We start from the raw sequence: 13,590 nt of genomic DNA, 5'->3' as shown, positions 1-13,590 counted from the left end.
GATGTGGGCACCAGAATTAGACAGATAAAAGAGACATGTGGGGACTTTGTAGATTTGACTCAAATTCTTCTGTAATTCACAAAAAAATATTAATTCTAGGTGAATCCCAGTATCTGGAAGCTCCTTAGCTCTGAAGGGCATTACATAAGTGCTTGTAAACAAAGCACCAGCTGTTAATCAATATGGTCCCCAAAAACATTTACATTACAAGAAGTAATCTGCCTGATACATCAGAATGATTTTGTAAGTATTAAAATGTTGTGGTTAACTGTTTGATTGATTCTTTGTGCACCTTACCAATAGTAAAGCCAACAGATAAGTTGAATCAACCCAACTTAACCAATTGAAAATACCAAAGTAACTATTAGCTCCCATCTCCTCCAGAATTACTGGACAAGTTACTTTGGGAAGGTATAATTTGGAAGTGAAATTTGTGGTGGTTGTCAATACTAAACACAGTTGGTTGTATTTTCAGTAACTTCTGCATATCTGATTCTTCTACTTTGGTCATAGTGAAATATGTGCCTCTCATTGTAATGAGAAGTTGATCTTCTTCATATATTTAATGTCGTCATCAGAAAATAAATGGTTTCCACATACACTTTATTAGGTACACTGATACACCTGCTCATTAATGCCACTATCTAATCTGCCAATCATGTGGCAGCATGTCAATGCATAAAAGCATACATACATGAGCCAGAAGATTAATTTGTTGTTCAGACCAATCATCAGAATGGGGAAGAAATGTGATCTAAGTGACTTTGACTGTGGATCTCCTGGTACTTCCATACACAATAGCCTCTATTGTTTACAGAGAATGATGTGGAAAAACAAAACAAAAATCCAGTGAGCAGCAGTTCTGTGGGAGAAAATGCCTTGTTAATGAGAGAGGTCACAGGAGAATGGCCAGACTGACTAAGCTGACAGGAAGGAGACTGTAGCTCAAATAACCACACATTAAAATGGTGGCCTGCAGAAGAGTATCTCTGAATGCACCCCACATTGAACCTTGAAGTGGATGGGCTACAGCAGTAGAACACCATAAACATACACTCAGTACCACTTCATTAGGTACAGGAGAAACATAATAAAGTGGTCACTGAGTGTATAATTTATCATGAGGGAATACAGGCTTATGCAGCTTTCATGCAATTACAGATTAAAATGTATGTAAATTGTGTGGGATTCTGATCAAAGCTGCTGTCACCAGTAGAAACATAATTTTAAAGTTTTATGTAACAAACCCAGAATTCTTATAAAGAATATATATATAAACCAGCAGTATAGAACATAGAAGGGTACAACACATTAACATGCCCTTTGTTTCAAAGTTTCAAGGTAAATTTATTATCAAAGTACATATACAGTATATAGTATTCATTGCCTTGTGGCATACTCAGTAAATCCACAGAATAATTACCATAACAGAATCAATGAAAGACCGCACAAACTTAACTATTCAACCAGTTTGCAAAAGACAATAAACTTTGCATAAAAAACAAAAAGAAATAAATAATAAAAATAAATATACAATATTGAAAATATGAGATGAAGAGTGCTTGAAAGTGAGTCCATAGACTGTGGGATCATTTCAATGATGGTGCAAGTGAAGTTGAGTGAAGTTAACCCCTTTGGTTCAAGAACCTGATGTTTGAGGAGTAACAACTGTTCCTAAACCTATTGATGTGAGTCCTAAGGCTCCTGTACCTTCTTTGAGATGGCAGATGAACTAAATGAGTATTTTGTGACAGTATTCACTGTGGAAGATACTAGCAGTATGCCTGATGTTGTAGTGTGTGAAGGAAGAAAAGTAGGTGCAGTTACTCTTACAGGAGAGAAGGTGTTCAAAAAGCTAAAAGACCTAAAGGTACATATGTCACCCAGACCAGATGAACAGCACCCTATGTTTCTGAAAGAGTTTGTGGAGGCATTAGAAATGATCTTTCAAAAATCACTGGACTCTGGCATCGTACCAGAGGACTGGAAAATTGCAAATGTCACTTCACACTTTAAGAAAGGAGGAAGGTAGCAGAAAAGAAATTATAGACCAGTTAGCCTTCCTGGTTGGGAAGGTAATAGAGTCAATTGGTAAGGATGAGGTCATGGAGTGCTTGGTGACACAGGACAATAAATTACAAAGTCAGCATGGTTTCCTTCAGGGAAAATCTTGCCTGATGAACCTACTGGAATTCTTTGAGATTACAACTAGGATAGGTAAAGGGGATGCAGTGGATGTTGTATACTCAGACTTTCAGAAGGGCTTTGACAAAGTGCCATACATGAGGCTGCTTATCAAGTTAAGAGCTCATGGTATTACAGGAAAGTTACTAACATAGTTAGAGCATTGTCTGATTGGTAGGAGGCAGCAAGTGGGAATAAAAGGATCCTGTTCTAGTTGGCTGCTAATGACTAGTGCTGTTCTGTAGCGGTCGGTGTTGGGACCACTTCTTTTTATGCTGTGTATAAATGATTTAGATGGAATAGATGGCTTTGTTGCCAAGTTGGCAGAGAACATGAAGATTGGTGGAGGGACAGGTAGTGTTGAGGAAACAGGTAGGAAGCAGAAGGACTTAGACAGATTAGGAGAATGGGCAAGAAAGTGGCAAATGAAATACAATGTTGAAATATGTATGGTCATACTCTTTGGTAGTAGAAATAAACGTGCAGACTATTTTCTAAATGTGGAGAAAATCCAGGAATATGAGATGCAAAGGGACTTGGGAGTCCTTGGGCAGAACACCCTAAAGGTTAACTTGCAGGTCAAGTTGGTGGTGAGGAAGGCAAGTGCCGTGTTACCATTCATTTCAAGAGGTTGAGAATACAAGAGCAAGGATGTGATGCTGAGGCTTTATAAGGCACTGGTGAGACCCCACCTTGAAGACTCTGAACAGTTTTGGGCCCCTCATCTTAGAAAAGGTGTTCTGGCATTGGAGAGGGTCCAGAGGAGGCTCACAAAGATGATTCTGGGAAGGAAAGGGTTATCATACAAGGATCATTTGATGGCTCTTGGTCCGCACTCACTGCAATTCAGAAGGATGAGAGGGGATCTCATTGCAACCTTTTGAATGTTGAAAGACATAGACAGAGTAGATGCAAAAGGATGTTTCCCATGATGGAAGAGTCTAGGACAAGAGAGCACAGCCTCATGATAGAGGGGTGCCCTTTCAAAACAGAGATGCAGAGAAATTTCTTTACCCAAAAGGCATGAATTTGTGGAATTTTATGGAGGCCAAGTTGTTGGGTGTATTTAAGGCAGAGATTGATAGGTTCTTGATTGGACATGGCATCAAAGGTTAAGGGGAGAAGGCTGGGAACTGGGGTCGAGGAGGAGAAAAAAAAAGAATCAGCCATGATTGAATGATGGAGCAGACTCGATGGGCCAGATGGTCGAATTCTGCTCCTATGTCCTATTCATGTGTTTATCTATCCACTGCTTAAAGACCATTGTCATATCTGTTTCCACTATTACCCCTGGCAGGCTAATCCAAGCACTTATCACTCTGTGTAAAAAATGCTTGTTCCACACATCTCCTTTCCCTTTTCTCTCTCCCTTTCCCTCTCACTACAAATGCACATTCTGTAATATTTGATATTTTTACCCAGGGACAAAAGAAATCCCTCTATCACATCTATGCCTCTCATAACCATATAAATGTCTATTAGGTCACCTTTTAGCCTCCAACACTCCAAATTCCAAAGAACACAAACTTGTCCAAACTATCCTTATAGATAGAATCATAGAACATAGAAAACCTACAGCACAATACAATGCTGTGTTGAACATGCACTTCAGAAATTACCTAGGGATACCCATAGCCCTCTACTTTTCTAAGCTCCATGTACCTATCCAGGAGTCTCTTAACAGACCCTATTATATCAGCCTCCACCACTGTTGCTGGCAGCCCATTCCACACACTCACATCTCTCTGCAAAAAAAAAACAACAATTTACTCCTGACATCAACTCTGTACCTACTTCCAAGCACCTTAAAACTGTGTCCTCATGTTAGACATTACAACCCTCGGAAAAAGCCTCTGACTCTCCACACGATCAATGTCTCTCATCATCTTATACATCTCTATCAGGTCACCTCTCATCCTCCATCATTCCAAGGAAAAAAGGCCAAGCTCACTTAACCTATTCTCATAAGGCATGCTCCCCAATCCCAGCAACATTCTTGTAAATCTCCTCTGCACCCTTTCTATAGTTTTCACTTCCTTCCTGTAGTGAGGCGACCGGAACTGAGGACAGTATTCCAAGTGGGGTCCGACCAGGGTCCTATATAGCTATAACATTACCTCAGCTCATGAAGTCAATCCCATGGCTGATGAAAGCCAATGCACTGTATGCCTTCTTAACCACAGAATCAACCTGCGTAGCAGCATGACCGTTCTATGGACTCAGACCCCAAGATCCCTCTGATCCTTCACTCTGCCAAGAGTCTTACCATTAATACTGTATTCTGCCATCATGTTTGACCTCCCAAGATGAAACACCTATCTGGTTTGAACTCCATCTGCCACTTCTCAGCCTAGATTTGTATCCTATCGATGTCGTATTATAACTTCTGACAGCCCTCAGCACTATCTACAACTTTCCTATCATACCCTATAATCCTGCTAGCTTCAAGTAAATCTTTTTTGTACCCTTACCAACACTTTCACATTCTTATTGTAATGGGGAAAGCAGAATCACACACATTTCCAAGCATTGTCAAACTATAGTTCTACATTGTTTCAAAATGACTTCCTTCCTCTTCTACTCAATGCTCCAAATTCTCATTTATGTTTTAACCTTTGCAGAAAGATCCCAAGTTTGAATAAACTTTGCATGTTCATTATCTTCACATGGAGCAGAATGGGAGATTCCATATCAGAACTGTGACTTTCCTAGTGTACTAAGGATTATGTATGTTGCTGTTCCTATTGCTGTTATGGTTGAATGTTGTATTACCTGAAGTTGGCCATCTGAAGGCTCTCGTAGTCAAATAAGTTCAGTATTTACCAGGTGTTGAAACTTATCAAAACTACAAAGTTCTATTCTTAGATTTGGGAACTTGTGCTTAATTCAGGAGAATTGCTTCACAGATGGCATCAACAACTCGGCTCATAAGTAGCTACATATGTTTAACATTCACCATACTGTATATTACTACAGTGAGCTACAATCAGAAAGGAGATCTCTTTAGAACCTCTCATATTGACACAAACACATGAAGTCAAATCCCATCAAGTCAAACAAATTTTCCTGCTGAAAACTTTCAGTGTTCTTTCCCACCAGTATACAACATGGTAAAGCGCAGATTCATCAGCTGAGGAGAATGCGATGTGGTAATCAGCAGGAGATCTTTGTTTAACCTGATGCTACTTGACTTCATGTTTTGGTTTCAATGTGTAAAATCCTAAAAGTTAGGACAAATCCAGTCTGGTTGATTACCACTAATCTTAGCCATCAACATAGAGATGAATAATGTATTTGACAATGCTCTTAAGTAGCATTACTTGCCAATAACCTGCTCAATGATGCTTGGGGCTCCTTCAGGAATATTCATCTGCAGACATCATTACATATAGCCTTAGAGCAAATTAAATGAGTTTGACAGATAAAATGAAAGTCACGGCCCATTCTATTCAGCCAACAGTTTGCAGTCACATCGAGGAGTTCTCAAGTCAATAGGAATAAAAGAAACATGCCAAGGCTGGAATCATGAATGAATATTGTTGTAGTTGTTGAAAACCTAGGACTTTGATTCAGAAGTTCTTTGATCCAGTGCTCTATTCCAAAACATCTACAGATACTCATAAAATACTTTATTTGCAACTGCACAGGATTTAGTTCTATTGGCCAGGATCCTAGGAGAAGCTCTCGTTAGATTTGTATCAAAAAAAAATAAAGGACATACAAGTCTTTAGCTAAATGTCTCATCTGAAGGACTGAATTTCTCACTACAGCGCTGCTTCTGTTGTGCTCTGGAGCATCAGTTTAGATTTAAAACTCAAGCCTGTGGAATGAGACTTGAATGAACAAATTTCTTTACCAGAGGCAAAAGTTCTGCCTGTCAGTCATCACTGACAGTCAACTGTGAGGGATTCTGTGGAGACATATTTTGCTAAATGTTTCATTCTTAGCAAAAGTAGTATCATAATCATGATATTTTCTCATTCTGGTGTAGATTCAAATTAGTCATTGAGTACATGCATTCCTTTGGTGCTGCAAAATTTGAAATACCCAGAGCCAAAACAGATGCTACAGGACAGTCTGAAATATGGTGCAGAGCAACACCTCTCCCCACACAATAATCTTCAATCAAATTAAACACATGTATGTTCACTTTTATTTTATCCAAGTTCTTGTCTTAAGGAGGGCATTGGGAACAGACCCAAATGCAAGACACAGACACTGAAGTACTAGGGAGAGGACTAGGTGTATCAAGAAAGCAAGGGAAGTGGGGAAGAAACAACACTGGACAAGACACAGGCTCTGGACAAGGCTAGGAGACAGGGCATGGGCTAGGACTAGAGTAGGAAAGTGGGACCTGGGCAAGAAACTAGGAACTGGGATCTAGGAACTAGGAACCTGGACAAGGACTCCGAGCCAGAGACTGGACAGGGACCCGGAACCTGGATCTTGACTCGGGCTTGGACTCCAGATCCAGGCTCGGACTGGATGAGGCAAGGCAACAGGACTGGACGTGAGGGCAGGACGCGGGACTCTAGGGCTGGATGAGGACATGAAGCTCAGACTTGGTCTTGATCAAGGGAGAGCAGGAACACAGAGCCTAAGTCAAGGGACAGCAAAGCAGAAGCAGGGAGAGACATAGCTGGACACAGACACTAGCCCTGGATGAGACCAGGACTCAGGGCCTAGGCTACAACTTGGACACAGACTGGAACCTCCTCTAAGCCTTGGACTGGAGCACAGAAACACTGAGCCTTGGACACCTCCTTGGGACCAGGACATAGGGCCAGGGCTTTACACAGACACTAAACACAGGGACACAAAGAGACAGTTCCAAGCTCAACAATAGATATTTCCTTCTGTTGGCAAGGCAAGGCTCCAGTCTCACTTTAGCAGCTGAACTTGACAGCAATACAGGCGAGGACACAGGCAAGGTTGCCAGCAAGGCTTCAGGCATGTATAGCCAGCAAGGTTTTAGAGGGAAGGAAGGGAACAGTCCAGCTTCAGGGTAATAGCAAAGACTTACCCAACAGAGGCAGGGACAGAACCCACCATATGGTAACAGCAAGGATGGCCTGACTTAACCCACAGAGGCAAGGACAGAATACCAACAAGACAAACCAGCAACCACTCATGAACCCAGGACCACTTATATTTCAGCCCCAATATGAGAATCAGGTGCCTGTGATGAAGCCCAACTGAAACAATGGATAGCCAGAAGACCCGGAGTCCGGAGTCCGGAGTCCATGGACCCAACTGTGAACCAGAACCGAGACGTTACGGACCGGACCATAACAGTTCTTCCATGTGTCATGATGCTGCATCAGAAACCTAGTTAAGAAAATCTTGACATATGGATCTAAATTTCTTTGTTGCAACAGAATTTATTGTCTTTTACTTCTCTGAAGAAACCTGTAGGATCATTCTTTTATCACTGAGCACATTTTGGAAATGCTGGATGCTACAGAAAATCAATAAGGAATACATCGAGAACAGCAAATAATTAGCTTCTAGATCAATGCAGTTCACATTTGAAAATCACTTATAACTGGTCAATTTCTGTTCATGGAATGGAGATGAACAGGGGATAATGTGTAATTTAAGGAAACACTTTCAGTCAAAACTGGACTATAATTTCATCCTTAATATTCCCAAGAGTTGCCTATGTCTCAAATTCTCCAGCTGCAGAGCTGTTTGTTGAAGCCTGGACAAAATAACACAAGAAGTAACAGTGCTAAAAAGAAACAGAATTTAATTCTCTTCTCACAGCTTTCACCGACATGAATGACTATCACTGTCAACCGGCATGTACAGTTTAACATCTGTGGTCTTCCAGCGTCCACCAGTCATTTTGCTCCACTGTGAGATATTAATTATAAAAATTGTATTTGTCTTCTAAAGTATTTTGAGCTGGTATACTGTTAAACCAATGAAGCCTGTGTAAACATTCTCTTCTCAAATATAATCAAATCATGTGATTGGAGATGTCACAAACTTCAGCAATACTTTTACCCACTGTCTCTGAGATTATTATTACCCTAGCGAGGGCTAGATAAAGCATTCAGATAAAGCAAATCAATCAAATGGATCTGTCTTCACTAGGAAAGACACAAACAATCTCCCAGATGTAATTGTGACCAAAGGAACTAGGGTAAAGGATGAACTGAAGGAAATTTATATTAGGCAAGAAACAGTGTTGGATAGACTGTTGAGTCTGAAGGCTGATAAGTCCCTGGGACCTGATGGTCTGCATCCAAAGGTACTTAAAGAGGTGGTTCTAGAAATCGTTAATGCTTTGGTAATCATTTTCCAATGTTCTATAGATTCAGGAACAGTTCCTGCTGATTGGATGGTGGCTAATGTTGTCCCACTTTTCAAGAAAGGAGGGAGAGAGAAAACAGAGAATTATAGACCGGTTAGCCTGACGTCAGTGGTGGGAAAGATGCTGGAGTCAATTATAAAAGAGGAAATTATGACACATTTGGATAGCAGTAGAAGGATCAGTCCAAGTCAGCATGGATTTATGAAGGGAAAATCATGCTTGACTAATCTTCTGGAGTTTTTTGAGCATGTAACTATGAAAATGGACAAGGGAGAGCCAGTGGATGTAGTGTACCTGGACTTCCAGAAAGCTTTTGATAAAGTCCCACATAGGAGATTAGTGAGCAAAATTAGGGCACATGGTATTGGGGGCAGACTACTGACATGGATTGAAAATTGGCTGGCAGACAGGAAACAAAGAGTAGTGATTAACGGGTCCCTTTCGGAATGGCAGGCTGTGACCAGTGGGGTACCACAAGGTTCGGTACTGGGACCACAGCTGTTTACAACATACATTAATGATTTAGATGAAAGGATTAAAAGTAACATTAGCAAATTTGCTGATAACACAAAGCTGGGTGGCAGTGTGAAATGTCAGGAGGATGTTATGAGTATGCAGGGTGACTTGGACAGGTTGGGTGAGTGGGCAAATGTTCGGCAGATGCAGTTTAATGTGGATAAATGTGAGGTTATCCACTTTGGTGGCAAGAACAGGAAGGCAGATTACTATCTAAATGGAGTCAAGTTAGGAAAAGGGGAAGTACAATGAGATCTAGGTTTTCTTGTACATCAGTCAATGAAAGCTAGCATGCAGGTAGAGCAGGCAGTGAAGAAAGCTAATGGCATGCTGGCTTTTATAACAAGAGGAATTGAGTATAGGAGTAAAGAGGTCCTTCTGCAGCTGTACAGGGCCCTGGTGAGACCCCACCTGGAGTATTGTGCGCAGTTTCGGTCTCCAAATTTGAGGAAGGACATTCTTGCTATTGAGGGAGTGCAGCGTAGGTTCACAAGGTTAATTCCCAGAATGGCGGGACTGTCATATGTTGAAAGATTGGAGCGACTGGGCTTGTATACACTGGAATTTAGAAGGATGAGAGGGGATCTGATTGAAACATATAAGATTATTAAGGGATTGGACGCACTGGAGGCAGGAAGCTTGTTCCCGCTGATGGGTGAGTCCAGTACTAGAGGCCACAGTTTAAGAATAAGGGGTAGGCCATTTAGAACAGAGATGCAGAAAAACTTTTTCACCCAGAGAGTGGTGGGTACGTGGAATGCTCTGCCCCAGAAGGCAGTGGAGGCCAAGTCTCTGGATGCATTCAAGAGAGAGTTAAATAGAGCTCTTATAGATAGCGGGGTCAAGGGATATGGGGAGAGGACAGGAACGGGGTACTGATTGTGTATGATCAGCTATGATCACAGTGAATGGTGGTGCTGACTACAAGGGCCGAATGGCCTACTCCTGCACCTACTGTCTATTGTCTATTGTCTAATTAAAATCATGCATATGTATTTGTACAGATAAAATCAGACACAATAGTATGTATCGTTGAACCAGCTCGTATATATTCTATTTCCTAGAGCAACTTGAAGATCAATGAAACTAGCAATTCCAATTTATGTTTCCTGAGACCCCAAGGGAACTCTTCTGTTCTTCCATGGGTAGACCCACAGCTCTGACCACCATGGCTGGAATTTTGTACTTGATTGAATTTTGAGACATTTCGAAGTTCAAAGTTCAAAGTAAATTTATTATCAAAGTACATATATGTCACCTGAGATTCATTTTCTTGTGGGCATTCACAGTAACTACGTGAAATACAATAGAATCAATAAAAGATCTGACCCCCCAAAAGATGAACAAACATTCAACATGTGAAAGACAACAAGCTGTGCAAATACAAAAAGAAAAAAAATAATTACAACAACAAAAATAAGTAATAAATATCGAGAAAATGAGATGAAGTGTCCTTGAAAGTGAGCCCATAGGTTATAGTAACAGTTCAGTGATGGGGCAAGTGAAGTTATCCCCTTTGGTTCACAGCCTGATCATTCAGGGGTAATAACTGTTCCTGAACCTGGTGGTGTGGGTCCTCAGGCTCCTGTACCTTCTTCCTGATGGCAACAGCAAGAAGAGAGCATGACCTGTGTGGAGAGGGGTGGTGTCTTTGATGATGGCTGATGCTGTCTTGTGACAGCATTCCATGTAGATGTGCTCATTGGTAGGGATGGTTTTACACATATGATGGACTAGGCTTTATGTATGCTTTTCTATCTAAGGGTTTTGGCGTTTCCATACCAGGCTGTGATGCAACCAGTCAATTTACTCTCCACTGCACATCTATATAAGTTAGTTAAAGTTTCAGATTACATGCCAAATCTTCAAATCTTCTAAGTAAGTGGAGGTGCCGCCATGCTTTCTTCATAATAGCACTCACATACTGGATCCAGAACAGATCCTCTGAATGGAGAACACCGAGGAATTTAAAGTTACTGTCACTATGCATCTCTGATCCTCTCTACTCTCTACTCTGATTGTCCAGTGAGAACTGGCTTATGGACCTCTTGTTTCCTCTGCTTAAAGACAATAATCAGCTCCTTGATCTTGCTGACATTCAGTAAGAAGTTGTTTTGTGGCACCACTGGGATTTCCAGTCTAACTCCTATATGCTGAATCATTACTACCTTTGATTCAATCAACAAAAGGGGTGTTGCCAGCAGATTTGAATATGGCATTGGAGCTTTTCTTACCCCACAGTCATAAGTATAAAGCGAGTAAAGCAGGGGGCTAATCTCACAGCCTTGTGGTGCATTTGTGCTGATAGAGACTGTTGAGGAGACGTTGTTGCCAATGCAAACTGACTGGATTCCACAAATGAGGAAATTGTGGATTCATTTGCAGAAGATGGTATTGAGGACGAGGTCTTAAAGTTTATTTATTAGTTTTGAGGGGATGATGGTATTAAATGCTGAGTAGTAGTCAGTAAAGAGCATGATGGTGTGTGCCTTTTCACTGTCAATCTGTTCAAAGGTTGAGTGATTAGCCAATGAAATGACATCTGCTGTTGACCTGTTGTGATGGTAGGCAAATTGGAGTGGATAAATTTGCTTTTTAGAGCAGGAATTGATGTGCTGCATCACCAAATTATCAAAGCACTTCATCACAGTGGATGTAAGTGCTACTGGATGACATTCGTTGAGGCAGGTTCTTCATTGGCTCTGTTGTAATTGAAGCCTACTTGAAGCAAGTGGGTACCTCAGACTATCAATGCGAGATGTTAAAACGATCAATGTTTACTCCAGCCAACTGATCAATTTAGGTCTTTAGTACTCCACCAGGTACCCTGTCTGGGCCAAATGCTTTTTGTGGGTATACCCTCATGAAACATGCTCTCACATTGGCCTCAGAGACTGAAATCACAGGGTCCTTGGAGGCAGTGGGAGTTTATGAAGGTGCCTCCCATGTTTTGACAGGCAAAGCAAGCATTAAAAGGTGTAGAGCTTATCTGAGAGCAAAGCCTTTTGCCACCTTAGTCACTTTGTTTCACTTTGTAAGTCTGCCAAGTCCTTCAGAAGATCGTGAAATCACTAGTTTGCTGAGATGTTTCAAAAGTACATTAGTTAAAGGGAAATTATAGGCTAAAGATTGCAGTAAGAGCAATTCAAAAGAAGCATATTTAAAAGTTTTGTAAAATGTCCAAAACACGTTGCCATGGTTCAGCAGTACCATCTTGATTGTATTAGGGCAAGTTAGAGTATATTGTCATGTATCAGTCTTGCAAAACCTTGCTTTCAGGATAGTTTGTAGTATCCCTGCTTATAGAACAAGAGAAAGCCAACTACGTTCATGGAAAATATTCCACTTGTCCTCAAAGGTAAACAACCATGTCAAGGTGGAGCAGGAGCTGAAGCAATGTAACAATTGTGTTGATTTTTTCATGATTCTTTTCCAAAATTATTGTGTTCTGGTCCCAGATAAATCACCTTGAAAAGCTGTAACTATGTTCAATCAGTGAAGAACTACAATCAACAATAATCATAAAATGTTGAAAAACATTGCAATATATGGACCTATTTCTTTTAGAGCAATGACCCCACTCCCCCACTGAGCACTATGTATTTGTCTGTTGTCTACACATGCACATTGTTCTCTCTGTCTCAGTTGCTGAAAAGTGAATACGCCAGTTAAAACCATCTCCGTCTGTGCTGTTCAAGAATGTAATCTCATGTTGTGGGCATGTCATTGACAAGCATTGCTTACATAAGTCAGAAAAGAAAATTGAAGCAGTGCTACAGACACCCGAACTGGAAAATGTGTCCCAATGTGAGCCTTGCAAACAACTATCACTGTTTTTCCCCAAACATTTCTATAGTGCTGCACCCATTGAATACACTGTTACAGACAGCAGCAAAATGGGAATGGTCAGAAAGATCTGAAGAAACCTTCAAGGAAACAAAGAGACTAATAACACCCAATGGACATCTCACCCATTATGACCCATCCCTGCCCATCAGACTGGTGTGTGATGCATCCCCTTATGGCATTGGAGCCATTTTGTCACATATTATGAAAGATAGATCTGTACACACACATGTATTTGCTTCAAGAACACTGATGAGCACAGAACACAACTATGCACAAATTGACCGAGACGCCCTTCGTTTAGTATGGGAAATAAAGAAGTTCCTCCACTAACTCTACAGACAAAAGTTTATGCTAGTGACAGATCACCAGATCCTTGAGTCCATTTTCAATCTCAGGAAGGAAATTCCAGTGGTGCCTCCTACCTGGTTACAACATTGGGCACTATTCCTAGGAGCTCACTCTCCTGACATAGACTTCAAGAGTACCAAACAACACAGCAACACTGAAGGCTTGACATGTCTTTCACTGTTGACAACCAAAGAAGAGAAGTCTTCATACTCTGACACAGCAGAAGTACTCCACACTGCATTGTTGGATCAATTGCTGGGAACACATTCTGAAATACAAAGGGAAACAAGGGGAATGAGCCGACATTGTCAAAAGTTTATGAAATCACCATGCCAGGATGGCCAGTTCATGGTGACTCTTTCCTGAGTTCTCAG

Source organism: Hypanus sabinus, chromosome 2, assembly GCF_030144855.1.
Source record: "Hypanus sabinus isolate sHypSab1 chromosome 2, sHypSab1.hap1, whole genome shotgun sequence".
In the NCBI taxonomy this organism is placed as follows: Eukaryota; Metazoa; Chordata; class Chondrichthyes; order Myliobatiformes; family Dasyatidae; genus Hypanus; species Hypanus sabinus.
This window is presented reverse-complemented; position numbering follows the sequence as displayed.